Source organism: Lonchura striata, chromosome 36 (assembly GCF_050655825.1).
Source record: "Lonchura striata isolate lonStrDom1 chromosome 36, ASM5065582v1, whole genome shotgun sequence".
NCBI lineage: Eukaryota > Metazoa > Chordata > Aves > Passeriformes > Estrildidae > Lonchura > Lonchura striata.
Window position 1 is genome coordinate 3784549 of NC_140738.1, and position 26023 is coordinate 3810571.

Here is a 26023-nt window from a genome sequence, read left to right on the forward strand (position 1 = left end):
GCCGTGGGATGGCACTCAGGAGGATCTGCTCCAAGGCCTTCCCCGGCAGCAAGCTCAGGCTGCCAGGCCTATGGATCCTGGATCATCCTTCCCACCGAGCCTTCCATTGGCACGGCTCTTCCATTGGCACATCTGTGCTCAGCTGGGACTACTCCGCTCACCCAGGGCTCCTGGTAAAGGATGGAGAGCAGCCTGGCAAGCTCTTTCTCCAGCTCCCTCTGTGCTCTTGGGGAAGATAGAACCTTCCACAGGAAAGCAACTGCTGCCACAAGGAGTGGGTGGCATCAGGCACCTCTGGGGAAGCCCCTCAGGAATGCTGTATCCTGAGGGAACACTGTTGGCCTTGACCTGTTGGCACCTGCAAAAGCTTCAAATCAGCTGCCTCAGCTTCCAGGGCCTCTCTTGGCCAGAATCCTGACGTGGATGCAGGACGGCTGCCAGGCACTGCTGGGACCCAGCGGGACAGGACCAGCTGTCTCGTGTCCACGCAGCAGCCCTGACACAGCCAGGGCCATCCCGAGAGCAGACAGACGCTCACGGGCCAGCAGAGAGGAGCAAGGAGCCCTGGGCTCCTCTCAGGGTATCTGAGCTGGGCTCACTCCACAACACGCCCCCATTGGAAGGCCTGCTGATGTCCAGCTGCCAGAAATGCCTACCTTGTGCTCTCCAAGATGCACAGGGAGAGCCAGTGAGCAGGACACCTTGGCAGGCAAACCTTCCAAGCCTTTTCTGAGGCCAGGCACACACCAAGATCAGCCAAGACTCTCCACCACACTGCCTGGCCCACCCAGCCCAGCTCTGTGCTGGCCCTGGGCCACAGCAGCTCCAGGCAAGCAGGAGGCAAATCTTGCCAAGAGTTGAAACACAGCAGACAGGGAAGATGTGAAAAGTGAGTGTGTAAAGGCCTTTTAATTCACAGCTCCCACAGAGAGCTTTGGGGCTCACAGATGGACAGAGATGGTTCTGCTCACCCCTCTGTCCAAAGGGGGGTAACACACGCTGCTGCAGGTGCTTGGGTTGGTCTCTGCAGGTCCAGGTGGATGCCAAACCTGCTCTTCACAGGCTTCTCCCTTGCCCTGCCCCTCTGCCAGGTTCTCTAAAAACCCTACAGCCCTGCCTTTGCCCTGTCTTTTGGGGGTAAGAAATGGATTCTGGAGCTTTGTGAAACCAAGCCCCATCTCGTTTGTTCCTGGCACCCGCAGCTGCACGCTCCCTGGACACCATGAACTCAACTTCTGGAGGATTTGTGGGTTCTGGGGGAATTTTGGGCAGTGTTCTCCATCTCTTTGCACTCCAAAAGCCAAGAGGGATGAATTTGTCACCACAAAACCACTCAATCCCACTAAAAACAACTGAATTTTTACCTATAAAGGCACAATCCCACCTCAAATTGCATGTTCTGACCTCAAAAAAACTCAATCCCACAGAAAGCTCACTTGATTCCACAGCTGCCAGGGTGAGATGGGGTTGGGAGGAGATTGGGAGAAGTGGGATCCCAGTTTGGAGTGGTGGGATGTATTTGATAGCAAAGAAAACTTTCAGAGTTACTGATTTATGTCCCCTTCATTTTCAGTCAGTTCTGTTTGTAGAGTGGCTTCTTCTCAGCTGATTAAATTCCTATAAAAATCATTTTTTTAAAATCAGCTGGCCCAAACAATCCAAAAACCAACATTCATATAAAACCACCCATCTGCAATTATAATTTTTAAAACTATTTAAATTTTTTTAGAGTGTTTAAGGGTGTTTTTAAAGTTTAATTGTTTGGTTAAATTGTATGAGACATTATAGTGGTGTTTGGTTTCGTGTTTAGTATATTTGTAGTATGAATTGTTTTACTCAGGTGTGTTCGATTGTATGTTTAGATTGGCCGGTGCTGGGAGAGGCGCTGGGCTCTGCCTGGCAACTGATGAGTCAGAGCCGTCCCGGGCGCTGATTGGCTGAAAATCGCCAGGCGGGACCAGCACCGAGTTTCTGCCCGGGAACTGAATCGTCATCAACGCCGCGCGCTCTGATTGGCCAGGATCTGCTTCGGGGCGGGGCCGGGAGGAACTGGGGACCCCCAGGAGCCCCCCGGGTTTGGGGGTTTCCATCCCCCCTCGGCCCTCGGGGCGGCCTTGGGGCCACCCCAACACCCCAAAATGGGGAGGGTCCCCGGAGCCGCTTGGAAGCCCCAAAAATGGGCTGGAAGCGGCAGGAGCCGCCCCCAAAAGGGATTGAAGGGTCCGGTCCGGGAATGGCTCCGATCCGGATTGGGGCGGGCTGGGATTGAGGGAGGGTCCGGTCAGCGGCTGCGGAGGGGCTGGGATTGGGGAGGGGTCCGGGATTGAGGGGATGGGTCCATTCCGGGACTGGGGCAGGATCGCTCCCTGGGGGTGGGCTCCATTATTGAGTCAGGGTCTCTCCCCTTCCCGATCCCAATCCCGTTCCCTGATCCTGTTCCCGATCCCAATCCCATTTCTGTTCCCGTTCCCGGGCCAGTTCCCGATCCCGATCTCATTCCTAACCCCATTACACTCCCACTCCGGATCCCGATCCCATTCCCGTTCCTGTTCTCGATCCCGATCCCACCGCTGTTTCCAGGGAATGGCTCCTATCCCTACCCCGACCCCAAACCCGGGGGGTCAAACATTGGGGTCAAACACCCCAAATCCCAACACTGAGAGGGGAGAGGTCAAACACCCCCAAACCCAAACTCTGGGATGTCAACCTCCCCCCTACCCCAAACCCCCCAAATCCCAGATCCTGGGGTGTCAAACACTCCCCAGTTCCCAAAAGATGGTGTTAAATCCTCCTGACCCGAAATCCTGGGGTTCAAAATATTTGGGGTGTCCAACACCCCCAATTCCCAAAGTCTGGGGTCAAATACCTCAAATCCCAAATCCTGATGTGTCAAACACCCCCAGCCCCCAATGTTTGGGGTTAAAACCCCCAAGACCCGACTCCTGGGCTTTGAAATATCTGGGTTGTCCAACCCTCCTCCTCATCAAAGTTTGGGGTCAAACCCCTCAATTCCCAAACTTTGGGATCAATCCCCCCCAATCCCAAACCCTGGGGTGTCAAATCCCCCTGATCTCCCCCACTTTGAGGTGAAATCCCCCAAAATCAGTTGGTCAATCCCCCCAGTTTCCAAATTTTTGGGTCTAAACCCCCAAACCCCAAATCCTGGGGGTTGAAACACCTGGTTTGCCAACCACCCTGACCTAAACATTTGGGGATGAAACCCCCTGATTCCCAAATCTTGGGAAAAAAAAAAAACAAGATCCCAAACCCTGGGGTGTCAAGCTCCCCCAGTTCCCAAAGTTTGGGATCAAAAACTCCCAAACCCCGAGGTGTCAAACCCCCCTAAACCCCAAATTTTAGGATCAATCCTCCCAGTCCCCAAAGTTTGGGGTCATGACCCCCCCCCCCCCCCCCACAAATGTGGGGCCTGTGGGACCGAGGGACCATTGTGACACCACAGGGCTTCAGGGAACCATGGAGACCATTATGACTCTTTGGGGTGTCATGGGACCAAGGGACCATTGTGATATGGCGAGACCCCAGGGAGCCAATGGTCCATTGTGACATTACAAGGCCTCATGGAATCATGGAGACACCATTAAGAGACTGCACAACCTCATGGAACCAAGGGGCCATTGTGCCTCTGTGGGGCACCATGGAACCAAGGATTCCATTGTGACACTGAGGGGACTCATGGGATCATGGAAACCATTGGGATACTATGAGCCCCCATGGAATAAGGAAAGCATTGTGACACTGTGAGGCCTCATGGCACCAGTGAGACCATTGTGACCCTGGGGGTCCCCACAGAACCAAGAGGACCATGGTGACACTGTGGGGACTCGTGAAACCAAGAGGCCTTTGTGACACTGCAGGGCTGCAGGGAACCAAAGGTCCATTGTGACACTGCAGGGCCTCGTGTCATCAGTGCTCCATTGTGACCCTGTGGAGCCAAAGGAGACCATTGTGACACCACAAACCCCCAGGGCCCAAAGGTCCATTGTGACATTGTGGCCTCATGGAACAGAGGAGTCCCGTGACACTGTGGGGCCTGGGAACCACGGAGACCACTGGGACACTGTGGGGCCCCAAGGAACCAAGGGAACACGGAGCAGGTCTGGCTGGTTTGGCCTCCAGGGGCTGCCTGACAGCTTGGCACCTGCAGGGTCTCTTCTCATCTGCTATTGAAGCACTGGGGCTTGGGGCTTTCTTTCCTATGGAAAAGAACTCTCCTTCTCCTCCAGGCATCCATGGCCAGAATTCAGATTTCATCTCTATTTCCTTATATCCAGGGATTGTTCCCATGGACATATTGCCAGGAAAAATCAGGCTGGCAGTCATTTCTTAAGGGTCACTGCTTACCTGTCCACAAAAGACTGGGGAAGGCTCCATGCTTTCCCTCCTATGGGGAAGAACTGTCCTGCTTTTCCAGGTGCCCATGGGCAAAATTTGGATTCTGGCTCCAAAGTTCCCTATATCTAAAGGCTGCCTCCAGACAAAATCTGCCATTCCTGCCAAGTCCGGCTGGCCTTGGCCTAATGAGGCTCTCACCTGCCTTCCTATGAACTGGGGCTCTATGCTTTCCTTCCTATGGAAAAGAACTGTCCCTCTCCTGCAGGTGGTCATGGCCAGAATTGGAATTTCACCTCCAAGTGCAGATTGTGACAGACTGGAGGTGATTGTTGGCTGGAAACATTTCATGTGTGAGGGAGGAAAGGGCAGGTCCACCCTTGCCCTGCCCTGGAACCCCAGCCCTGCCCTGCCCTGGAACCCCAATCCCCCCAGAGCCTCTATCCCAGCCCAGCAGTGTCTGCCAGTCCCTGGCACAGCACAGGCAATGCTCCACAGCCACCTCTGGAGCCCCAGCCCAGCTCCTGAGTGACCAAATGACCCCAAGTCCCACCTGGGGGAAGGGCCCAGGAAGACCAAGGGGTATTTAAGGCTGACCACAAGGCAAGCACACATCTTGACCTTACCTCCTCTTGGAATTTCCATCTGAACACTGCTGGAATCCAGGAGTTGGTAGATGAGTGTGTGCTTCTCTCTGTGTATCTTATTTTTCTCTCTTTCTGTATCTACTTCTTCTATTTCTGTACTCTTGCAAATATTGATTAACTTAAAATTGAACAGGCTTAGAGTTTGTGAAGCTGAGTGGGCCAAGTTAATGCTTTGAGAAGTTTTGTTGTTGTTGTTGTTGTTGTTGATTGAATGCTATATTAAAACGTTTGCCAAAGTTTCTCTGATTTTCTAAATTTCCCAGTAAAAGCTGGTTTGTTGTTTAGAGCTCCTGAGAAACTCTTGATAATATTGCTTCAGTACATCCAAATCAGAGGACACAGATTATTGTCATTCCTTTTAAATGTCTCCATTAGAGAGTTAAATGTCTCCTTGGTGCCACAGGGTCACACTGGCCCCTTGTTTCCATGGGGCCCTGCAGTGTCACACTGGCGGTGTCATATTGGATCCTTGGTTCCATGAGGCCCAGATGTGTCACGCTGGCCTCTTGTTTCCATGGGGCTCCATAGTGTCACAATGGTCCCTTGCTTCCATGAGGCCTTGCAGGGTCACAGGGGTCTCCTTGGGGCCACAGGATCACAATGGACCCTTGGTTCCATGGGCACTCACAGTGTCAGAAGGGTCTCCTTGGCTCCATGGGGCCCTGCAGAGCCCCTTGATTCAACAAAGCCTGAAAGTGTCAGAATGGCCTCCAGGATTCCAACAGGCCCCACAATGTCACAATGGACCTTTGGTTCCGTGGGGTCCCACACTGTTCCATGAATCCTTAGTTCCATGGGACCTGTAGCTCCTTGGTTCCATGGTGCCATTCAGTGTGACAACTGCCCCTTGGCCTGCCAACACTCCATAGCGTCACAATGGCCCCTTGGTTCAATGGGGCCTTGTGGTGTCACAATGGCTCAGTGAGGCCTTTAGTGTCACAAGAGTGTCCCTGATTCCATGAGTGTTGGAACCCTGGATGCTGAGGATGTTAAACTTGCTGTGCTGAAAGGCACAGACTTGCAAGAGAACACTGCATTTGACCTGAGGCTGTGGAGAAGGCTTCCAAAATTGATTAATAGCACTGGGGTTACGGGTGCATAGTGGGTTAGAGGTGTATACTACCACAGGGTGGAAAACATACAGCTTGGGGTTTTAGAACATAGTAATAAATATGAAGCAATATGGAGGTTTTAGGGTGGAGACAGGTTCTTGTTATTGACCTTCATCTTACCTTCTTCTTCATGGGTTTGGGTGATATTTTGTGATTGGACAGAAAAGTCTGCATTGCGGGCTTTGTAGGATCAGTTATTGTGTTAAAAGGGAAAATAATTTAGGTGTCATTCCTTGGTTGGGTAGTTTTAAAAGACCTTGTAACAAGAGCTACTTGGCCATTTTGTGACTTGCTAATGAAAGACTGCACAACTCAGTTGTGAGCCTGAAACACTGATAAGAAACAAGAATTACCTGAGTCTGAACACAAACTATCATCTCAAGTACCTTCAATCCTGACCAGGACACAGGCAGAAAAAACAAGCAGAGAACCCACACCTAAGGCCTGGCAGTGTGACAACAGACCATTGGTGTCACTGAGCCCCACAGTGTCACGATGGTCCCCTTGGCCCCACGAGGCTCTGCAGTGCCACAGAGGCCCTTTGGTTTCACAAGGCCTCAAAATGTAGGAATGGTCTCCATGGTCCCATGAGGCCCTGCTGGGTCACAATGGACCTTTGGTTCCAGGATGCCCCAGAGTGACACAATGGTGACACAATGGTTCCATTGGACCCTTCACCCCACGGAGACCCACAGTGTTCACTGCAGTCCCCTTGATTCCATGAGGCCCTGCCTGCTCTCATGGACCCCTGGTTCCAGTGGGTCCCAAAGTGTCAGAACAGTCTCCATTGTTCCATGAGGCCCCACAAAGTCACTGTGCTCCCCCTGGTTCCACAGGGCCCCACAGTGTCACAATGGACTCTTGGCTCCATGAGGTGCCACGCTGTGTCACAATGGCTCATGGTTCCATGAGGCCACACAGTTTAACAATGGTCCTTTGGGTCCATGAGGCCTCGCTGTGTCACAATGGACTTGGAGTTCCATGAGCTTTCCTACTGCCAAAAACAGTCTCCCTGGTTCCACAGTGTCACCATGGTCCCATTGTTCCATGAGGTTCTATGGCAGAACATTGGTTCCATGGCCACCTTGGTTCCGTGTGACCTTGCAGTGTCACAATGGACCTGTGGTTCCACAAGGCCTTGCTGTGTCAGAATGGCCCCTTGGTTCCAAGAGGTTTCTCAGGGTCACAATAGTCTCCTTGGATCCGTGGTGTCACAATGGACCATTGGTTCAATGTGGCCCCAGGGTGCCAAAATGGATTTTGGTTCTATGGGGTTCTGCTGTGTCACCATGGACCCTTTGTTCCATGAGTTTGCACAGAGTCACAGCTGACTCCTGGGTTCTGTGAGGCCCCATGGCCACCAAATCTCTGAAATATCAGAACAAGACTCCTTAACACTAATTTGCTATTTAAGAGGGGATCATTTATTCAGGCCTGAGGTCTAGTGAGGGATAACTCCTAACCGTATGTGGACATGTAACTCTACCTGTGTGTTTCTTATACACAGTCACTAAATGTGTATTACAATTTACCCATTGCCATAAAACCCACCCAAAGTTCTCAGGGTCAGTCCTTGCTTTTTCTATCACTGCACTCTTGAGCCAGATGTCTTCTACACTTCAAACTGTCCTTGCTGGAAAAGCAGTTCCTGCATGCCTTGTTCCTGTGTTAAAAGTTCCCAGGCAAGGTAAAAATGGAATAAACCCTTTTGGTATCAGCCCAAGGCTTTGTGTGGCCAGGCAGGGGCAGCAGGAGGCAGAGCTGCCAGCAAAGGAAGGGCCAGCGAGGTGGGGCAGCCAGGGGTGACGACAGCCTGCAGGGACAGAGGCGCAGGGCAGGGACACCGTGGGACAGCCTGGGCTGCAGAGGGCTCAGGGATGTGCAGCAGCTGCAAGGCCCTGACAGAGCCAACCTGTGCAGCCCTTTGGCCATGGCTGCTGGCCCTGGGCCTGAGGCCACCAGGGGACAAGTGACCCTTGCAGCCCTGGGGCCTCAGTGCCTCCTTGTCCCTGCTCAGCAGCCTGGCAGGGGCCGTCCCATGGTCCTGCCCTTGGCACTGCACATCCCCACATGCCAGTGCCCATCCCGGGAAGAGCCCTGAGCAATGAGGGAGGGACAGGATCTGCCTTGCCAGGGGCTGGGGCTCAGGCCTGGGCCCTTTGCATTCCTGAAACACATCCAGGTTTGCTCAGCACCAGAGACACCTTTCCCTTGCTTGTGCCCAGCTGTCATCAGTGTCTCCAGTGTTCTTCTCTGACTGGAGCCTGGGGAGACTTTCTAAGTCGTGTCCTCAGTGGGACCCATTAAAACTTCAAGAAACTTTGGTGTTTTAATTTAACTTTGAGTTCTTGAGAAGTTTTTTGAATACTCTCAGGGACTGAGTCTGATGTAAACAACACCAAAGCCCTGAGAGGGTCATTAAAGTTTTCTTATTCCAGTTGTGGAGAAAGATTTCAAAGTGCTTGTAAGAAATACACATTCCTGTTTTAAAGGGTGTATTTTATGACATTTCTCTTTAGATCAGAGGTGATTGCAGCATTCTGTGATTGATATTGACCCAGGGTCTCCCCTCAGGAGCTCTGGCCTGCTCAGAGAAGCTGTGCCCTGAGCTCTGGCCCAGCGTGGACAACCTTGCTCCACATTGCCCCAGCCCATCCTGTCTGTCCTCACTCACCTGGGACCTGCTGTGCTCGCAGAGCTGGCTGCACCCAGCCTAAGAGGGGCTTTCCCTTTTTCTATGTTTGGAGCAATCTAAAACCCCTGAGTTTCCCATGAAAACAGACACCTTCCTCAGGTGTGTGGCAGCCCAAGGTGCCACCAAAACCACTCCAGACCGGCCCTGGGCCAGCTGTGAGGGTGGATCATCAGCCCCAGCTGCACTGGGCACTGCAAGGGGCTGTGGCCATGGGCACTGCACTGACCCCACTGCTGGGTTTGGCTGCCACGGCAGCCCTGAGAAATTAAACTGTCCTTGGAAACACTGGGGAGGACTGGGACATACTGGGGAACACTGGGAATGCTGTGGGAGACACTGGGACATACTGGGAGTGATGCTGTGGAGGGCTGGGACAGCCTGGGAACATGAGGAATGCTTGCGAGGAATCTGGGTGGGCTGGGATGGACTGTGGGGGTAAACTGGGACACAGTGGGACGTACTGGGAGTGAAACTGGGAGTGAAACTGGGGGATACTGGGACAAACCAGGGACATTGTGGGGAAGACTGGGCAACACTGGGGCATACTGGGGATGACATTGGGAGGAACTGGGAGAGCCTGGGAATGAACTCAGGTGTATTGGGAGGGACTGGGCTGTACTGGGAGGGACTGGAGGGGCACTGGGGCTGTACTGGGCTGTACTGGGCTGTACTGGGGATGAATTGGGATGTACTGGGAGGGATTGGAGGGGCACTGGGACTGTACTGGGAGTGGGCAGTTCCCGCCCCCGCCGCCTCCCATTGGCGGAGACTCCCGCCCATCATCACTGCCTCCAACCAATCAGCGCCACGGATCATGGCTTTGGAGGCGGTGCCTGAAGTCAGCGCCATCTTTTCTTTTGCCTACAACTCCCATCATGCCCCGCGGCCCCATAGAGCCCCATTGGGGCCGGGACTACAACGCCCGTCATGCCCCGCGCTCCACAGAACCCCGGTACCGCCCCCATCTCTCCCGTCAGTGTCCCCCAGACCCTCCGGGACCCCCAAGTGCCCCTCAGCGCCCATTCGGGACCCCCCAAAAGCGTCCTCGGATCCCCTGAGTGCTCCCAGCCCCACAGGTGCCCGGTACAGCCACTTCTGGGAATTCCTCTCCTCTCATCCCCCGCGGCCCCAGAGCCCCTCAGAACACAGTTCCGCGCCTAAAATTCCTGCCGCGCCCTGCGCCCTGAGGAACCCGGTTAAATCTCCCCAAGCTCCCCCGAGTGCTCCCTGGACCCCGAAGGGCCCCAAATTCCCCTCGCTGACCTCCAGGGCCCCGGACCCCCGAGTGCTCCCCCGGACCCCGAACTGCCCCTCAGGATCCCTGAGTGCCCCTCCAAGCGCCCGCCCGGCTCCCCCAGGGGTCCCCAGACCCTCAAGTTCTCTCTGAATTCCCTCCCCAGACACAAAACTGCCCCAAATGTGCCCAGAAATGTCTCCGTGGGCCCCAAAGTGGCCGCTTTTACCCTGCCTGTGAAAATGGTAAAATAATGATGACAAAAATAATAAACAAAAATTAGAATAAAGAGCGCAAAATCAATAGCCAGTAGTGGTCAATGAATTAATGAAGCGAATTGTCTTACTTAGAACCAATGACCAATAAGTTTTTGGTTGCAAAAAACATATAGAGATTTTTTTTATACAAGCATTAAAATGAAATAATAAAATATTGAATATTTTTTTTGCATAAGCAAAATAAAATTTTAATTGTTATTAAGCAAAAATCAATTATTTTAAATAATTTAATTAAAATTTAACTAAATATTAATTATGAAAAAAATGCATGATTTTTTAAAAATGTTTGGGGATGTCAGTCCCAGGTGGGCAATATCTGGGGGTAAGGGGCATGTGGTAAATGGATGTGATTCATGCTGAATAAGTTGTTGTCCTAGATTGTAAGGCAAGATGTATTCAAATGCTGTCTGTTAGAGGTTGGTTCACTGCATTGTTTATTTTATCTTTTTATTTTCTTCCCTAATAAAGAACTGTTATTCCTGCTCCCAAATTTTTGCCTCAGAGCCCCCTTAACTTCAAATTTATAGCAATTCAGAGGGAGGGGATCTACATTTTTTTTCCCATTTCAGGGGAGGCTCCTGCCTTCCTTAGAACACTCCTCTCTCTGCAAACCAAGACAGATTTTGGCACCCAAATTGCAGCTCGAGGGCACAGGAACAAAAAAGGGAATAACAGTTCTTGAGTAATCCAATTTCTGTGTGATGCTACAGAAACCTCGTTCAGTGGCACCCTGTGCTCCAGCCTGCCCTGGTTTGGGTGGCACGGAACCGTGGCTGCATTTCTCCATTTGCAGGCCCTGATCTAAACACGGCTCCTACAGCCAAGGCTGCTGTGGCTGTTCTTCGGTTTGTTTTATGGGTGAATAAGGGGAAGAATTCAGGATCTTTAACTTCCTCTGGGAAGCAGGCACATGGATTCACAGCTGTCACACACTGACTGTGTGCTTTTGGGGTTACTTTAATAATGGCACCTACTGTGAGGAAATGACACCGGGGGAAATTTTCTCCCAACCCTTTAACCATCTCTTTGGGTCTGCCCCACCAGTTTGTGAAGGGCTCAGATCCACTCCAAATACCAATGATCTCATACAGGGGCTGTGTTGCTGTTAGCCCTGTTCTATTTGGCACTGAGAGACAAGGGAAGATTAACCTGGATAACCACCCTGACACCCAGCCCAGAACCTGACACGGCCCCAGAGACCAGGGATGCTGCTGCCCCAGAGCCTGACCCTGCCCCACAGCCACCCCAGATATGAACCACCCAGACTGGGTGGGGGTCTGGTGAGGAGATGCAGGAGATGCTGAAGGAGTGCATTCCCCAGCTGGTGAGAAGCCCTCCCCCTGCCTCGAAAAAGGAGAGTCTGATGGGGCAGCAGTGGAACCCACAGATGTTACAACTGTCCAGGTTCCAGCTGAGCCACAAAGGCAGCCACAGCCAGCAGCAGTCGCCCCTGTAGAAACAAGGAGGTCTAAGATGGAATCAGAGCACCCAGATAAGGGAAGGCCCTCACAACCCACAGAGGAGCCAGAGGTTGTGATCATCACCGAGTCCCTGACACACAAAAGTCTCTGTAACCTGCACGAGGACATTGTACGATGGAGACGTGAGGCTTATACAACCTGACTGCTTCAAGTCTGAGACCTCATGGGTACAGGTGTCCAGCTGGATGGTGGTGAGGCAAGGAATTTGGGACCCTTAACCCAAAGCTCAGGTATGAATCAGATTTTTGTAAGGGAGCCAGGGTCCCTTTCCCTCTGAGAGCTGCTATTAATGAGTGTCAGAGAGAGGTTTGTCCACAGGGTGAGAATGCAGGAGCACCAGCACAGAACGTGCTGGGAAACCCTTGAGGAAGGGATCCAAGAGCTGAGGGAAGTGGCAGCATTGGAGGTACTCTTTGGGAGGGATGGACAGCATGATAATGATCCCGACAAGGTCAGGGGCACAGGGCAAATGCTGTGGAGTCTGGCAAGGCTGGGGCCGTCTCAGTACACCACCTTCACTGCCACGATTAATGCCAATAGCAGCCGAGAGACAGTGGGCTCTGCTGCCAGCAGCTGAGAAATTGTGAGAGTATGATCCATGGCCCAGTGCAGGCTCATGGCTCTGCTGTGGGCAAGGAACTCAAAGAGGAGATGAGGGAGATGAGGGAGGAGGTGAGGAGGAACAGTTCCCACATTGCCCCAGTGTGAGTCACAGGCCCCAAAGTCAGAGCCCAACGTTCCCCAGCCAGAGAGAGAGGGTACGCCCCACGGGCTGGCCTGGGGTTCTTTCTGCGTGACCATGGGGAAGACATGGGAAGGTGGGATGGGAAACCCATTTCTGTCCTGGCACCGTGGGTGTGTCAGCTCAAGGAGGGAAGCACTGACCAAGGGAATTCCAGTGAAGTGAAGGCAGCCTCAGCCTCCCATGACCAAGCTGCTGAGTATGATCTGTCAGATCACCTTTAAAATACCTCTACCATGTATGCCTAGGAAAGAAATAATAACCAGGGCTAGAGGGGCCCTGTCTCTAGCCAGGGAGAGGCACAGGAAAACCAGATCTTTTTGTCAGTGTGGATCCAATGTCCTGGCACATCAGAGCCACAGAAATATGAAGCTTTAGCTGATACTCATGCACAGTGTACCCCAATGCCATCGGGACATGTGGGGACAGAACCTGTTTCCATTGCTGGGGTGACAGGGGGATCACAGCACCTGACCCTGGTGGGAGCCGAGGTGAGCCTGGCTGGGAAGGAGCAGCAGAAACATCCATTGTGACCGGCCCAGATGCTCCGTGTATCCTAGGCATAGACTTCCTCCAGAACGGATGTTACAGAGACCCAAAGGGACTCAGGTGGGCTTTTGGCATAGCTGCTGCAGAGGCAGAGGACATTAAGCAGTTGAACACCTTGCCTGGACTGTCAGAGAACCCCTCTGCAGTAGGACTCCTGAGGGTGGAAGAGCAACAAGTACCAACTGCCACCTCGACAGTGCAGGGCCAGCAGTATTGAACGAATCGGGATGCCGTGATCCCCATCCACAGAATGATCCATGAGCTGGAGAGCCAAGGGGTGGTCAGTAAGGCCCACTCACCCTTCCACAGCCCCATCTGGCCTGTGCACAACTCTGACAGAGAATGGAGGTTGACTGTGGACTATTGTGTATTAAATGAAGTGACTCCACTGCTGAGCACTGCTGTGCCGGACGTGCTGGAGCTCCAGCATAAGCTGGAGTCCAAGGCAGCAAAGTGGTACGCCACTATTGACATTGCTAACGCGTTTTTCTCCATTCCTCTGGCAGCAGAATGCAGGCCTCAGTTTCTTTTCACCTGGCGTGCAGTACACCTGGAACCGACTGCCCCAGGGGTGGAAACACAGCCCCACCATCTGCCATGGACTGATCCAGGCTGCACTGGAAAAGGGTGAGGCTCCAGAACACCTGCAGTACATCGATGGCATCGTTGTGTGGGGGAACATGGCAATGGAAGTGTTTGAGAGAGGTGAGAGGATCATCCAGATACTACTAGAAGCTGGCTTCGCCATCAAGAAGAGCAAAGTCAAGGGACCTGCCCGAGAGATCCAGTTCCTGGGATTTAAATGGAAAGACGGACTGCGCCAGATTCCCACTGAGGTCATCAACAAGATCACAGCTATGTCCCCACCAACCAGCAAAAAGGAAACACAAGCTTTCCTAGGTGCCATAGGTTTTTGAAGAATGCACATTCCTGAGTATAGCCAGATTGTGAGCCCTCTCTACCTGGTTACCAGTAAGAAGAATGATTTCCACTGGGGCCCTGAACAGCAACAAGCCTTCACCCAGATCAATCAGAAGATCGCTTATACTGTAGCCCTTGGCCCAGTCAGGACAGGACCAGAGGTGAAGAATGTGCTTTACTCTGCAGCCAGAACAATGGCTTGTCCTGGAGCCTTTGGCAGAAGGTGCCTTGGGAGACTGAGGCCGACCTCTGGGATTCTGGATCCAAAGCTAGAGAGGGTCCGAAGCCAAGTACGCTCCCACAGAGAAGGAAATCTTGGCTGCCTTTGAAGGAGTTCAAGCCGCCTCGGAGGTAATTGGCACAGAAGCACAACTCCTCCTGGCACCCCGACTGCCGGTGCTGGGGTGGATGTTTAAAGGAAAGGTTCCTACTACCCACCATGCCACTGACGCCACATGGAGCAAATGGATTGCCCTCATCACTCAACGCGCCCGTATTGGAAACCTGAATCGCCCTGGGATTTTGGAGATAATTACAGACTGGATGGAAAGTGAAAACTTTGGTCTCACAAAGAGGAGCAGGGAGAAGTGACACAGGCTGAAGAAGCTCCACCATACAACCAACTGCCAGCAGAGGAAACACGCTATGCTCTTTTTACTGATGGTTCCTGTTGCATCGTAGGGATGAACTGGAAGTGGAAAGCAGCTGCATGGAGTCCCATATGATGGGTTGCAGAGGCCACTGAAGGAGAAGGTGGATCAAGCCAGCTTGCTGAACTGAAAGCCATTCAACATTGCAGAAAGGGAGAAGTGGCCCAAGCTCTACCTCTACACTGATTCATGGATGGTAGCCAGTGCTCTATGGGGGTGGCTAGAGAGGTAGAAAGAGGCTAACTGGCAGCGTAGAGGAAAACCAATTTGGACTGCTGAAGAGTGGAAAGATATCACTACCTGGGTAGAGAAGCTACCTGTGAAGGTTCACCATGTAGATGCCCATGTCCCCAGAAGTAGAGCTAATGAAGAGCAGCAAAACAATCAGCAGGTAGATCAGACTGCAAAGATAGGGGTATCAAAGATAGACCTCGATTGGGAACACAAGGGGGAGTTGTTCCTGGCACGATGGGCTCATGATGCCTCAGGCCATCAGGGCAGAGATGCCACCTACAAGTGGGCATGAGACCGAGGGGTGGCTCTAACCATGGACAGTATTTCTCAGGTGATCCATGACTGTGAGACGTGTGCTGCCATCAAACAGGCCAAGCAGGTGAAGCCCCTCTGGTATGGTGGGCGGTGGTCCAAGTACAAGTATGGGGAGGTCTGGCAGATTGACTACATCACACTGCCCCAGACACACCAAGGCAAGCGCTACGTGCTCACAATGGTAAAAGCCACCACTGGATGGTTGGAAACCTACCCTGTGTCTCATGCTACAGCCCGTAACACCATCCTGGGCCTTGAAAAGCAGGTCCTTTGGAGGCATGGTACCCCTGAGAGGATTGAGTCAGAAAATGGGATTCATTTCAAGAACAGCCTTATCAACACCCAGGCTAGGGAACATGGCATTGAGTGGGCGTACCACATCCCAAACCATGCACCAGCTGCAGGCAAAGTGGAGAGGTACAATGGACTGTTAAAAATCACCTTAAAAGCATTGGGTGGGGGATCTTTCAAAAATTGGGAGCAACATTTAGCAAAGGCCACCTGGTTAGTTAACAGCCGAGGTTCCGCCAATCGAGCAGGTCCTGCCCAGTCTGAGCCCCTGAATATAGTAGATGGAGATAAAGTCCCAGTGGCACATGCCAGAGGTTTGTTAGGGAAATCAGTGTGGATCAATTCTGCCTCGAGTACTGACAAACCCACTTGTGGGATTGTCTTTGCTCAGGGACCAGGTTGTACATGGTGGATAATGCAGAGAGATGGAGCAACACGATGTGTACCTCAGGGAGATCTGACTGTGGGGTGAGACTCAAATGCAAATATCACTGTTTGCTGGATGTTACTGCCAGTGTCTGTAAACGAAAACACACAGACATGAGACAGAAGGAAATGTGTGTCAAAGGTTTGAGTAAGTGAGATGGAAGGAAATGTTTATGAGTAAGTGAAAGATGGAAGTTTTAACTTGATATAGTTTTTAACATGATGTTAAAGATATGGAGATAAGGGGTGGAATGTCCAAGGGTGACATTATGGTGTTTGTATCCTCAATCGTGTGTTCTGTTCGTGTTTGATATTCTGTTCTCTGCTCTCAGAACTGACTCAGAAAGTGAAGGTTTGTTTTGCCTTGTTATCAGCTGGCTCACCTCCCCCATGGTCTGCTGTCTAGAAGAGGCCAGTGCTGGCTGGCTTGCTTTCTTTTGCTTGCTGGCTTTTGCTTGCTTTGCTTTGCTTTTTTGCTTGCTTTTGCTTTTGCCTTTGCTTTTTAAATTAGTTTAGCTAAGCAGTCCAATTCTTTCCCTGGACTGTTTCTTTTCCCTTTCCCTTTCCTGAATACCATCCAACCTGCTCTGGACTGGGACCCTCTAAACACCGAGGAGCATCCAGAGCCTGTGCTCTGTGATCCACAGCAGCCATCCCGTGCCCAGAGCAATCCCCAGCGCCCAGACCCGGGCGACCACCCCCAGGAGAGACTTCCAGGATTTGTCATCTCTTCAGAGTGGTGAAAGAGTTTTGTTGTCATCTGGTGTTGTTCATTTTTTTACTGCTGGGAAGGGTTTTGTTTGTTAAATAAACAGGTTCTTTTCCACTTCTCTCAGAGAAAATTCTTCCTGAATCAGGTGGGTGGGGAGGGGCCATGGGGGTTTGTTTTCTGGGGGCTCCTTCCAGAGGTTTTTCTCCCAAATTTGCCCCAAACTAGGACAAATATTTTGCTGCCCATCACGTGGCTGGAGAGAATGAAAAAAAAAAACAACCCAGTTCTAATCATATTTTGGTTCCAATTACTTTGTGTTAGTATGGAGCAGTTACTGGCTTTGTTGTTTGAATTCATAGTGTCTTTTAGAGTGGAGGCCTGTATGTGTTCCTGGTCCCTAGGATTTTTTTTGAGATCTTAATCCCTCTATGGTCCCTAGGTTTATTTTTTTATCCAGGAATAGCTCCAGTATTGTCCCTAATACGTAGTTTTTGCAGTAGAAGGGCACTGACCAGAATATCCATCAGGCTGTGCTAGGGTGTGATGGCATCCAGGGGGTTTATGAAGGTGCTGAGGTCTGTTCCAGGAATGCATGGCTCATAGTCATGGTTGTGCAGCCAGTTAGTTAGAGGGGAAGCAGGGGATGAGGCTTTTCAGCCGTTGCTTTCCTTCTTCTCCTCTGAATCTCTTAGCTCCCTATTAGAGAATGTTCCGTTTCCCCTGACTGTTAAAGAGACCATCTTCCTGGTGTTTAATCTGGTAAGCTTTCTCTACACAGTCTGCAGTCTCTCTAGAATGAGGGCTGAGATTTCTAGCGGGGCTGAAGAGACTCCTGACCCAGGAATAGACCCAGGTGTGAGAAATCCTGAGTGGTGTGGGAAATGGGGGGGACGGGAATTGGCACATAGACCGTTTTCCCACATTCAAATCGATTTTACTGATATGCCTAAAGTAGGAAGGTATAAACACTTATTGGTGATAATAGATCACTTGACTCACTTTGTAGAGACATTCCCTACCTCCAGGACAACTACACAAACAGTAGTAAAAATACTATTAGAAGAGATAATCCTCCGCTATGAACTAGCAGAAGTAATAGACTCAGACAGAGGGCCACACTTTGCCTCCAAAATAATTAAACAAGTAGTTACAGCTCTAGGAACAAAGTGGCAATATCATACTCCCTGGCATCCACAAAGCTATGTAAAGTGAAAAGGGTAAATGGGAAAATTACGAAACAACTAACTAAATTGATGTATGAAACACAATTATCTTGGGTAAAATGTTTACCTTTAGCCTTGTTAAATATAAAAACTCAGCCCAGAACCGATATTGGAATTTCTCCATTTGAAATGCTTTACGGGATGCCTTATGACATGGATTCTCCTATAGATCACCCTGAAATAAGTAATCAACAAATTAACCAATATGTCATGCAACTTGTGAAGGCTCGGGAAGGGCTTAGAAGAGCTGGGTTACTAGTGCAATAACCTCCTTTAGACCTAGCAATCCATAATATAAATCCAGGTGATAAGGTGTTAATAAAAAACCTGGAAAGAAACCTCACTAACCCCAAACTGGGAAGCCCCCTATGTTGCTTTACTCACTACAGAAACTGCAGTCAGAACCACCGAGAAGGGGTGGACCCATGCGAGCCAAATAAAGGGAGCGATTCCTGCTGCTGCCGAAGAGCCCTGGAGAATAACCAGCCAGCCCGGGGACCTTAAGGTCACATTTAAATGGACTGAATGGACTCAGTAAGAATTGTACGAACCAGCTGGTATAGTGAGATATTGGACTATGGATATCCTATAACTAATGATTTTAGAGTATAATGTACTAATAAGGATTGTAATTGTTACCCTTTTGTATGCTCTATTTGTAAAATTTGCCGGAACAGTGGTGGGTCCATAGTTACAGAGGCACTCCTCCTAGGGGTATTTGTAAAGGTGTTATCAGTTAGAAAGAGTACTGACAGAGTCAGTTCTAAAGATTGGAGTAGTGAACGGGACCCTACCAAGGGAATCCCAAGAGTGGTGGGAGGTGTTTACTAAGGGGGCTAGGCCTGAAAATTGTTGTTTCCACTCCAATTCCCCTAATTGTTCAAATTATAAAAGGGAATTACCAGAAAACTTTACCTGGGATTCAGTGTGACTCATCACAAGTGAAGGATAAAAGCTGGGAATCATTCAAAAAGAGGCAACAAAAACAGAGTAAGGGTCCTCCTGAAGAATATCCTTGTTCCGAGAAGATGGTGCGCCTCGTGGCTCAGAGCAACCGAGTCGGCGAGCGAGGCAGAGGGATGAGAAGCGGTGGAGGAAAGAGCCCTCAGACTGGGACAATTCAAAGTATTTCAAGAACTGCCTCAAGGATACTGATCTCCCAAGGGTAAAGGTGAGCCCGGCAATAACATGTCAAAACAAACACTGGGAATGGGGAGATAATGATAATCAAATCCTGGGGCAGTTTGGACTCCACCCTTGCTGGCAAATTCTGTGCATATTAGTTATATGTTGTACCTGGCCTGGTCAAGGGGACTATGCACACCAGCCATTTAATTGGACTCTGATCAAAATAGACCAAGGGAAAGTTGTTAAGCATAATGCCACCACTGTAGCTCCCATTTTTTTTGTTACTAACAAAGACTTGGCAGACTCTATGTGGAGATGGAGTAAACCTGAACTCCAGGCTACCTATTGGTGTCCTAGTTCCAATCCTGGGAGGGGATATGGTCATTATCCCGGGGAATATCTGTGTGGGTATTGGGGCTGTGAAACTATAGCAACCGCCTTGGCTGTCACCCATCCAGGTAAATGTTTAAATGTCTCATGGTACCCTGAGGGGTGCAAAACTCCGGGGTATGGCACTCAAGGAGAAATTCTGTATAAGGGAGATTGCAGGTCCCGTAATATTGTTGTTACTAAGTTTAACTTTCAGACCTTACATTGTTAATAAAATCATAGACATTGTAAAAGGAAGATTAGAGGCAGCTCATCTAACACTTATTAGAGATAGGTAGGAAACATTGCCCAGGGACTTAGAAGTAGATGAAACCCTGGTCTTAAGCTACCAAGAGTTAAAGCGTTTTAATGAACAAATTGGTAAAGAGAAAAAGGGGGAATTGTAATAAATAAAAATTGTTTTGCTCATCAAAACGAGCGATATAGGAGATAAGAATCTGAACTGAGTAGGGAATGCAATTAGCATAGAAGACTGTGTAACTAATTATATACAAGTTAACTTTTAGGCCAAGGACAATCTGCAAGGAAGATGAGGAGCCTTCATTCCTATGACCACCAAGGGCAGAACAAAAGACCCCCCAGGAACCAATTGCACCGACGCAGAGTGCATCGAGAGAAAATGCGTCAACAGGAAATAAAAAGGGACTATAAAAAAAAAAAGGTGAAGGGGGAAGGTGCGCCGTGGCAGAGCAGAGGCTCCCTGGCCACCCAGACCTGTTCTTTTGCTTAATACCACTTGCTTAATAAATTCTTGTTAATTGATTTATCTATAATTAGCCTCCCCAATTGAATTTGTCCATAACACCCCTGGCCCAGCAGCAGGGGACAGGGGGCACGGCCTGTCCCCCTGGCCCAGCAGCAGCCCCGTGCCCTGCCCAAGGCACTCCCAGCAGGGGCTGGGCCCCAGAGGCAGGGGGAGACCCCAGTCCCGGGGCAGCGTTTCTGCCCCGTCCCCTGTCCAGCCCAGCCTGCCCCGTGTGCGCAGTGACCGCTGGCACGGGCTGCCCTGGACACTGTGACCTGCTGGGGACACTGAGAGCTGCCCCGCTGTGACACTGCCCTTGGGATTGCACAGGCACCAAACAAACCCCAGCCAGCAGCGCCCCTTGTCATGTCCCAGGCACCGGAGAGCATCAGAGCCAGCCCCGCTCCTGGTGATGTCCCAGGCACCAGAGCACATCCCAGCCCCGCTCCTGGTGATGTCCCAGGCACCAGGGCACATCCCAGCCCTGCTCCTGGTGATGTCCAAGGCACCAGGGCACATCCCAGCCCCGCTCCTGATGATGTCCCAGGCACCAGGACACATCCCAGCTCCACTCCTGGTGATGTCCCAGGCCCTACGAGTGTCCCAGGTGTGGGAAGAGCTCATGACACGGCTCAGCCTTGACCCCAAACCAGCAGAGGCACCACGAAGGGCAGCCCTGAGAGTGCCCCAGTGTGGGAAGAGCTCCGTGCACTGCTCCAGCTCCATCCCCCATGGGAGGATCCGTGCTGGTTGATCCCCAGTGAGCCCCAGTGGGCAGAGCCCTGGTGACCTGTGGTGCTGCTGATCCATGTTGGGAAGACACCCAGCTGGAGGGGCTCCACATCCTCCTGGCTCCCTGTGGCCTGGATTTTCTTTTAATTTCTCTTTGCCCTTTCAAAACTCTTAAAAGCAGGCAAAAATAAAGATGTTGAGCTAAGACAAGGATAGGGACATGGAGGGGGGGGTCTTGCAGGGGATATGGGGGATGCTGGGTTTGAAGGACTTGGGGGTTCCTGGGAGGGACCTGGGAGTTGCTCAGGGCTTTGGGCACCCCAGGCTGAGCGGCTCCAGTTGCCCTGGGAGACCCTGGTGGAGGTTCTGGGCAGCTGGTCAAGGACCCCCTGCCCTGGAACTGTCCCCATGTGCCCCATCCCAACGCCTCGCCCACCTGCAGCGGCTGCCCAACTCCTTACTCCCCTTCCATACTCCCCTTGCCCCTGCCTGTTCCCGTGTCCCCCCTGTCCCGTTCCCATCCTGCTCCCATCCCAATCCGGACCCCATTCTTTATCTTTGTACCGTATTCCCTGTCCCTGTCCCTGTCCCAGTCCTATTCCCTGTCCCCATTCCTGGTCCCTGTCCCCATTCCCTGTCTCTGTCACCACTCCCAGTCCCTGTCTCCATTCCCATTCCCCATTCCCTGTCCCCATTCCCATTCCCTGTCCCCATTCCCATTCCCTGTCCCCAATCCCGGTGAGTCATTAATTTTGAAGAATTAAGAATTTTAGGAAAGTTAAGATGATAGTTAAATTAGATGTTGCTGACTTATCGGAAGTAGATAAATCGGCTTTGTTCATAGTTAACAGTAGCTGGATCTTAGATAAGATATCCAGGATCTATTAACTCATTGCTTGCCAGCTTTATGCTTGGGTAGCTGTGCTTATCATGTGAAACAGAATGTGATCAACAGATTTCAGGGACACAAAAACAGTTGCAGACTTCCCATAGTTTAGGAATCCAATAAGCACAGGAAAAACGGCAAGGATTCATTTGTCACGTGTGCATGGGAAAGGCAGAAAGGTCAGAACGAGGAAGACTTATTTTACTTCCTCATTTTGGAGACCCCTCCCCAAAAAGGACCCCTGACTCATTTCAGGGAACAGAACTACACATGCTTAATTGCCTTTTTGCCAATTAGCATGTGAAGTGGATCAGAGGAAGTGACAGGGATATGAATATGCATTCATATGTTGTGTATTCAAGACTTCTGTAAATAGAAAAGCTTTGTAATACCTGTGATTTTTGCAGTGTGCATTAGGGAATTATCCCAGGTACTGCCCGGCTGTCTCAATAAACATACACTTTCTAACTTTAAACCCGTAGTCAGTTGGATATTGATATTAGATTGATATTCATATTTTAGTAAATCATTGTCCTAAAGAAGTCCTAGTATGTGCATTATATGTCTTTTCTTAATATTCGAGTAATTATTCTTGCATTGCTTCAAGATAAACTGGTATGATTCCAAGAATATCCATTGAGGTACACATAGAACATTGATTTATCATAAGCAAATTGCAGTTGCAGAGATTTTCACTGACATTCTGCCACTTGTCATCATTTTAAAAGTGAAAAGTCAGCTATTAAAGTCAATAACAAAATTTCTAACTTCTAACAAAGGGAAAAAGTATATGGTTTGCACTAGATAAAATATAAATACAGAAAATGTCTCCCAACCAAGTTCCTTGCCCTGATCAAAACATCTCCCAATCAAGTTCTTCGCCCTGAACCTGGCTGGTAAAGGCAAATATTTTCAGTAAATGTGGATGAAACGTTGCATAAGTTAATAGTATTCAAAGTCCATGTTCTGTTCATATTATTATTTTTATACAAAGAAAAAAGGGGAAAGGGGTTGGATTGAGGGTACACCCTCCTCCCCTCTGAGTCTGTTCTCATGTTTTACAATAAATCCTACAACAGTACAATACAGCTGCCTAAAATATGGACACTGGAAACCACAGACAGCATTACAAATGATCACCTGCCTCATGGACAGTTCATAGATGGATTTGATTTGTTTACAAATTACTTCTCAAGTTTGCAAACAGTTTTTCTGTTTACAGATTGTTTTCTGGAAGTTTGGTTTTCCCCCAAGGGATCAAGTGCTTAAAGGTTGTTTTTTAAAATTGGGTTTTTCTCTAAGTGTTAAATGGGCTCAGGGTTAAATAGCCTTCTGCTTTTAGAGATAAGTTCAATTTGTAACCAAGAAGCATTATGCCTGTGGCCTGAGTTCTCCCCTAACAGTTCCTGGAGGGGAATGCTGCAGCTCCAGTGCAAATTAGATGCACGCTGTCCTCTGTCACCATGTTGGCAAAGGGCCCTTGCAGATGGGTGACAGAGAACAATAAACAGAATTTTATAAAGAAAAGGAGGGTGAGGTGTTCCCATGATTGACAGGGGTCTTGACCAATCAAATATCTCCCAAAACTGCAGGCACCTCACAGGCCAGAACCTGAAGGGGCGTGGAGCTCAAACCAATGAGAGCTTCCAGGCCTGGTCTTTCAAATGCTCTGTGTAAGGGGGGGCTTGGGAAATAAAATCTCTCTGTTGCCCCATGAACTCGGGAGGAGCAGTCTTTGTCTCCTGTGCCCTCGCTGCCCCACAAGACCAAAGAGATGTTCACCAGGGCCCTCCCTGTTTGTGGCCGTCCATTGCCCAGCTGAGCAGGCAGCCAGTTGTGTTTGCAGTGAGCTGCCACAGGAAGACACACAGCAGCTGGAGATTTGAACAGCAGGGCTTGGGCCAATTCTTCTTCTTTCAGAGTGCAAGAAAGACACAAAAGCACAAGGAAACATGGCAGTGTTTTGGTGGAGTCTCTTTGTCCTGTGAAGTTCAGTAGCTGTTGGTGTTTCTGTGCTGCTGCTAATCCCCTCCATGAAAAAATCATCCCAGGAAGGAGCAACAACATCTGACACGCACCAAGTGTTGCCACCAGTTGCTCCAGGTGCTGCTACCAATAGCCCCTGTAGGACGGAGCACAGCCCCCAGTGCACACCAGCTTTGGCTGACCTCTGGCAGAGAAGCCCTTTTGGGGCACAGGTTTCTGGGCAGGAGACGGGCACCGGTGCTGCCAGGGCTCGGGGGAACTCTGCTTGGGCGGGGACTGTGCCTCACCTGCTGCTGTCAGCGCTGCCCGGGCCCCAGGGCTCAGAGCAGCATTCCTGCCCTGGCCCACACGTTCCTGGTCTGTGTCCCACGGCCGTGCTCAGGATGGCCACCATGTGGGACGTGTCCCGAGGAGGCCGTGCCAGCTTCTGTGGAGGCCCCGTGCCCTTCCCGCCGCGGCTGCGTCGGCAGCTGCGGGGGCTCCTGCTGCTCTGAGCCCGCAGAGCAGGGCAGCGTTTGCTGATGGGCTGAGCCCTTCCTAAAGATCCTGTTGGGCTGTCTGACACACCTGGGGCAAGGCATTCCTTCCACCCTGGGCCACTCTGGGGGGCTGGGGGTGGCCCCAGGGCAGGCGGCAGTGCGTGCAAGGGCCCTTTGTGACACGGTGCAGCATGGTCACCGTGGAATGGAACGGGACAGGGATTCCAAGGGCCCTTGGTGACACGGTGCAGCATGGTCACCGTGGAATGGAACGGGACAGGGATTCCAAGGGCCCTTGGTGACACGCTCTGGCAGAGGTGTTGGCAGTTACAAGTTACAGTTACACTCCACAGTGCTCGGTGCACACGACGAGAGAGGACGCGAGAGAGCGGTGCTGTGAGGAGCCCTCACACAGCCACTCGTTCTTTGCTGACCCGGAGCTTTCCCGAGGTATTACTCCTGCAGGTGAGCTCGTGGCCAGACCAGAGCACTTGGTGACCCCTGGCCTTCCCGAGGCATCTCTTCTGCAGCTGCCCTCGAGGGCAGACTGTGGCATTTGCTTTTCACTGCCCTTGACAGGAGTCTCCTTTCCTTGTGGCTGGAGCCCCCAGGACCAGAGTGCAGGACTTGCCGTCCTGTAGCCTTGCCAAGTCTTCACTCTTGCAGGTGCCCTCAAGGCACGACTGCAGCACTTGCTGACTTGGACCTTTTCCTTTTTACCTTCTGCAAGCAGCCATGAATCCAGGCAGTGACGTAGAGCACAGACCTGCGAGCGTGCCCACACTGGCCTGGGGGAAGGAGGAGAAAGAAGGCCCTGGAGCTGCCCCAGCACAGCAGCCTGAAGAGCTGGAGCAGTTCCAGCCACGGCAGAAGGGTGAGTGGCAGAGCTGGGCCACAGGGCTGGTGCCTGCAGCCAGCTTGGCCCCATGCCATGCCATGCCATGCCATGCCATGCCATGCCATGCCATGCCATGCCATGCCATGCCATCCCATCCCCGGGGGCCATGCCCATGGACAGGATGGAATAGGGGCCGGGCAGACACCCCACAGCCGTGCTCCATGCCCTGGGCCGTCACGGGGCTGTCCCTGCCTGGGCAGCGCAGGGCTGGGCTGTGTTCTCCGGCCTCTCCCGCAGCCCCTCAGCTCAGGCTGCGCTCGCTCTTTGCCAGGTGCAGCCGTGCAGCGCACACAAGAGCAGGAACGCAGCCGTGGCCGCTTCCGCAGAACAGCGCAGGTACCTGCAGCCATCCCCACCTGGGCTGGGCCTGCTGGCACTGCTCAGCCCAGCACTGTGCTCGGAGCACTCCATGCAGCATCCCGGGCTTCTTGCCCTTCTGCTGCAGATGGTTTGCAAATTCATGAAGAGGATTCGGGAGGAAGAGAGCAGCGCCATGGGCACCGTGCTCAGAGCGTACTCTCCCATCTTCAAAACCAAGACCAGCGCTGCCCTGCTGGATATGCTTGTGGAGGAGGGTCCTTCCAGCCCAAAGCAAGTAAGCAGCCTGTGGCCTGGCTATTCTTCTCCCAGCAATTGCTTGGCCTCCCAAGCCACGCCTGCTGCTCCCTGGGAGCCTTTGAGGCCATGGCAGTGTGGTGGCAAGGGAAGCACTTCTCTGGGGCAGCTGGGCACATTCCTTCCTCCAGTAGCTTTCCAAGTCTCCCCTGCCTTCTCCAGGTGCCGGCCATGGTGAGGTACATCCACCAGTGGCTCATGGCCAATGAGTTTCCTGAGTACAATCTGTACAGGCCCCTTCTGGATCTGACAGAGGCACAGCCCTCTGACGTGGTGATGGCTCTCCTGCGTGTGGCCCCATTGT

At 51.4% G+C, this 26023-nt stretch overlaps 1 pseudogene; it reads left to right on the forward strand.

Moving 5' to 3' along the window:
• Window positions 1-11911: 11911 nt before the first annotated feature.
• Window positions 11912-26023, forward strand: part of LOC146764051 (olfactory receptor 14A16-like) — a 31124-nt pseudogene continuing 17012 nt past the window's right edge.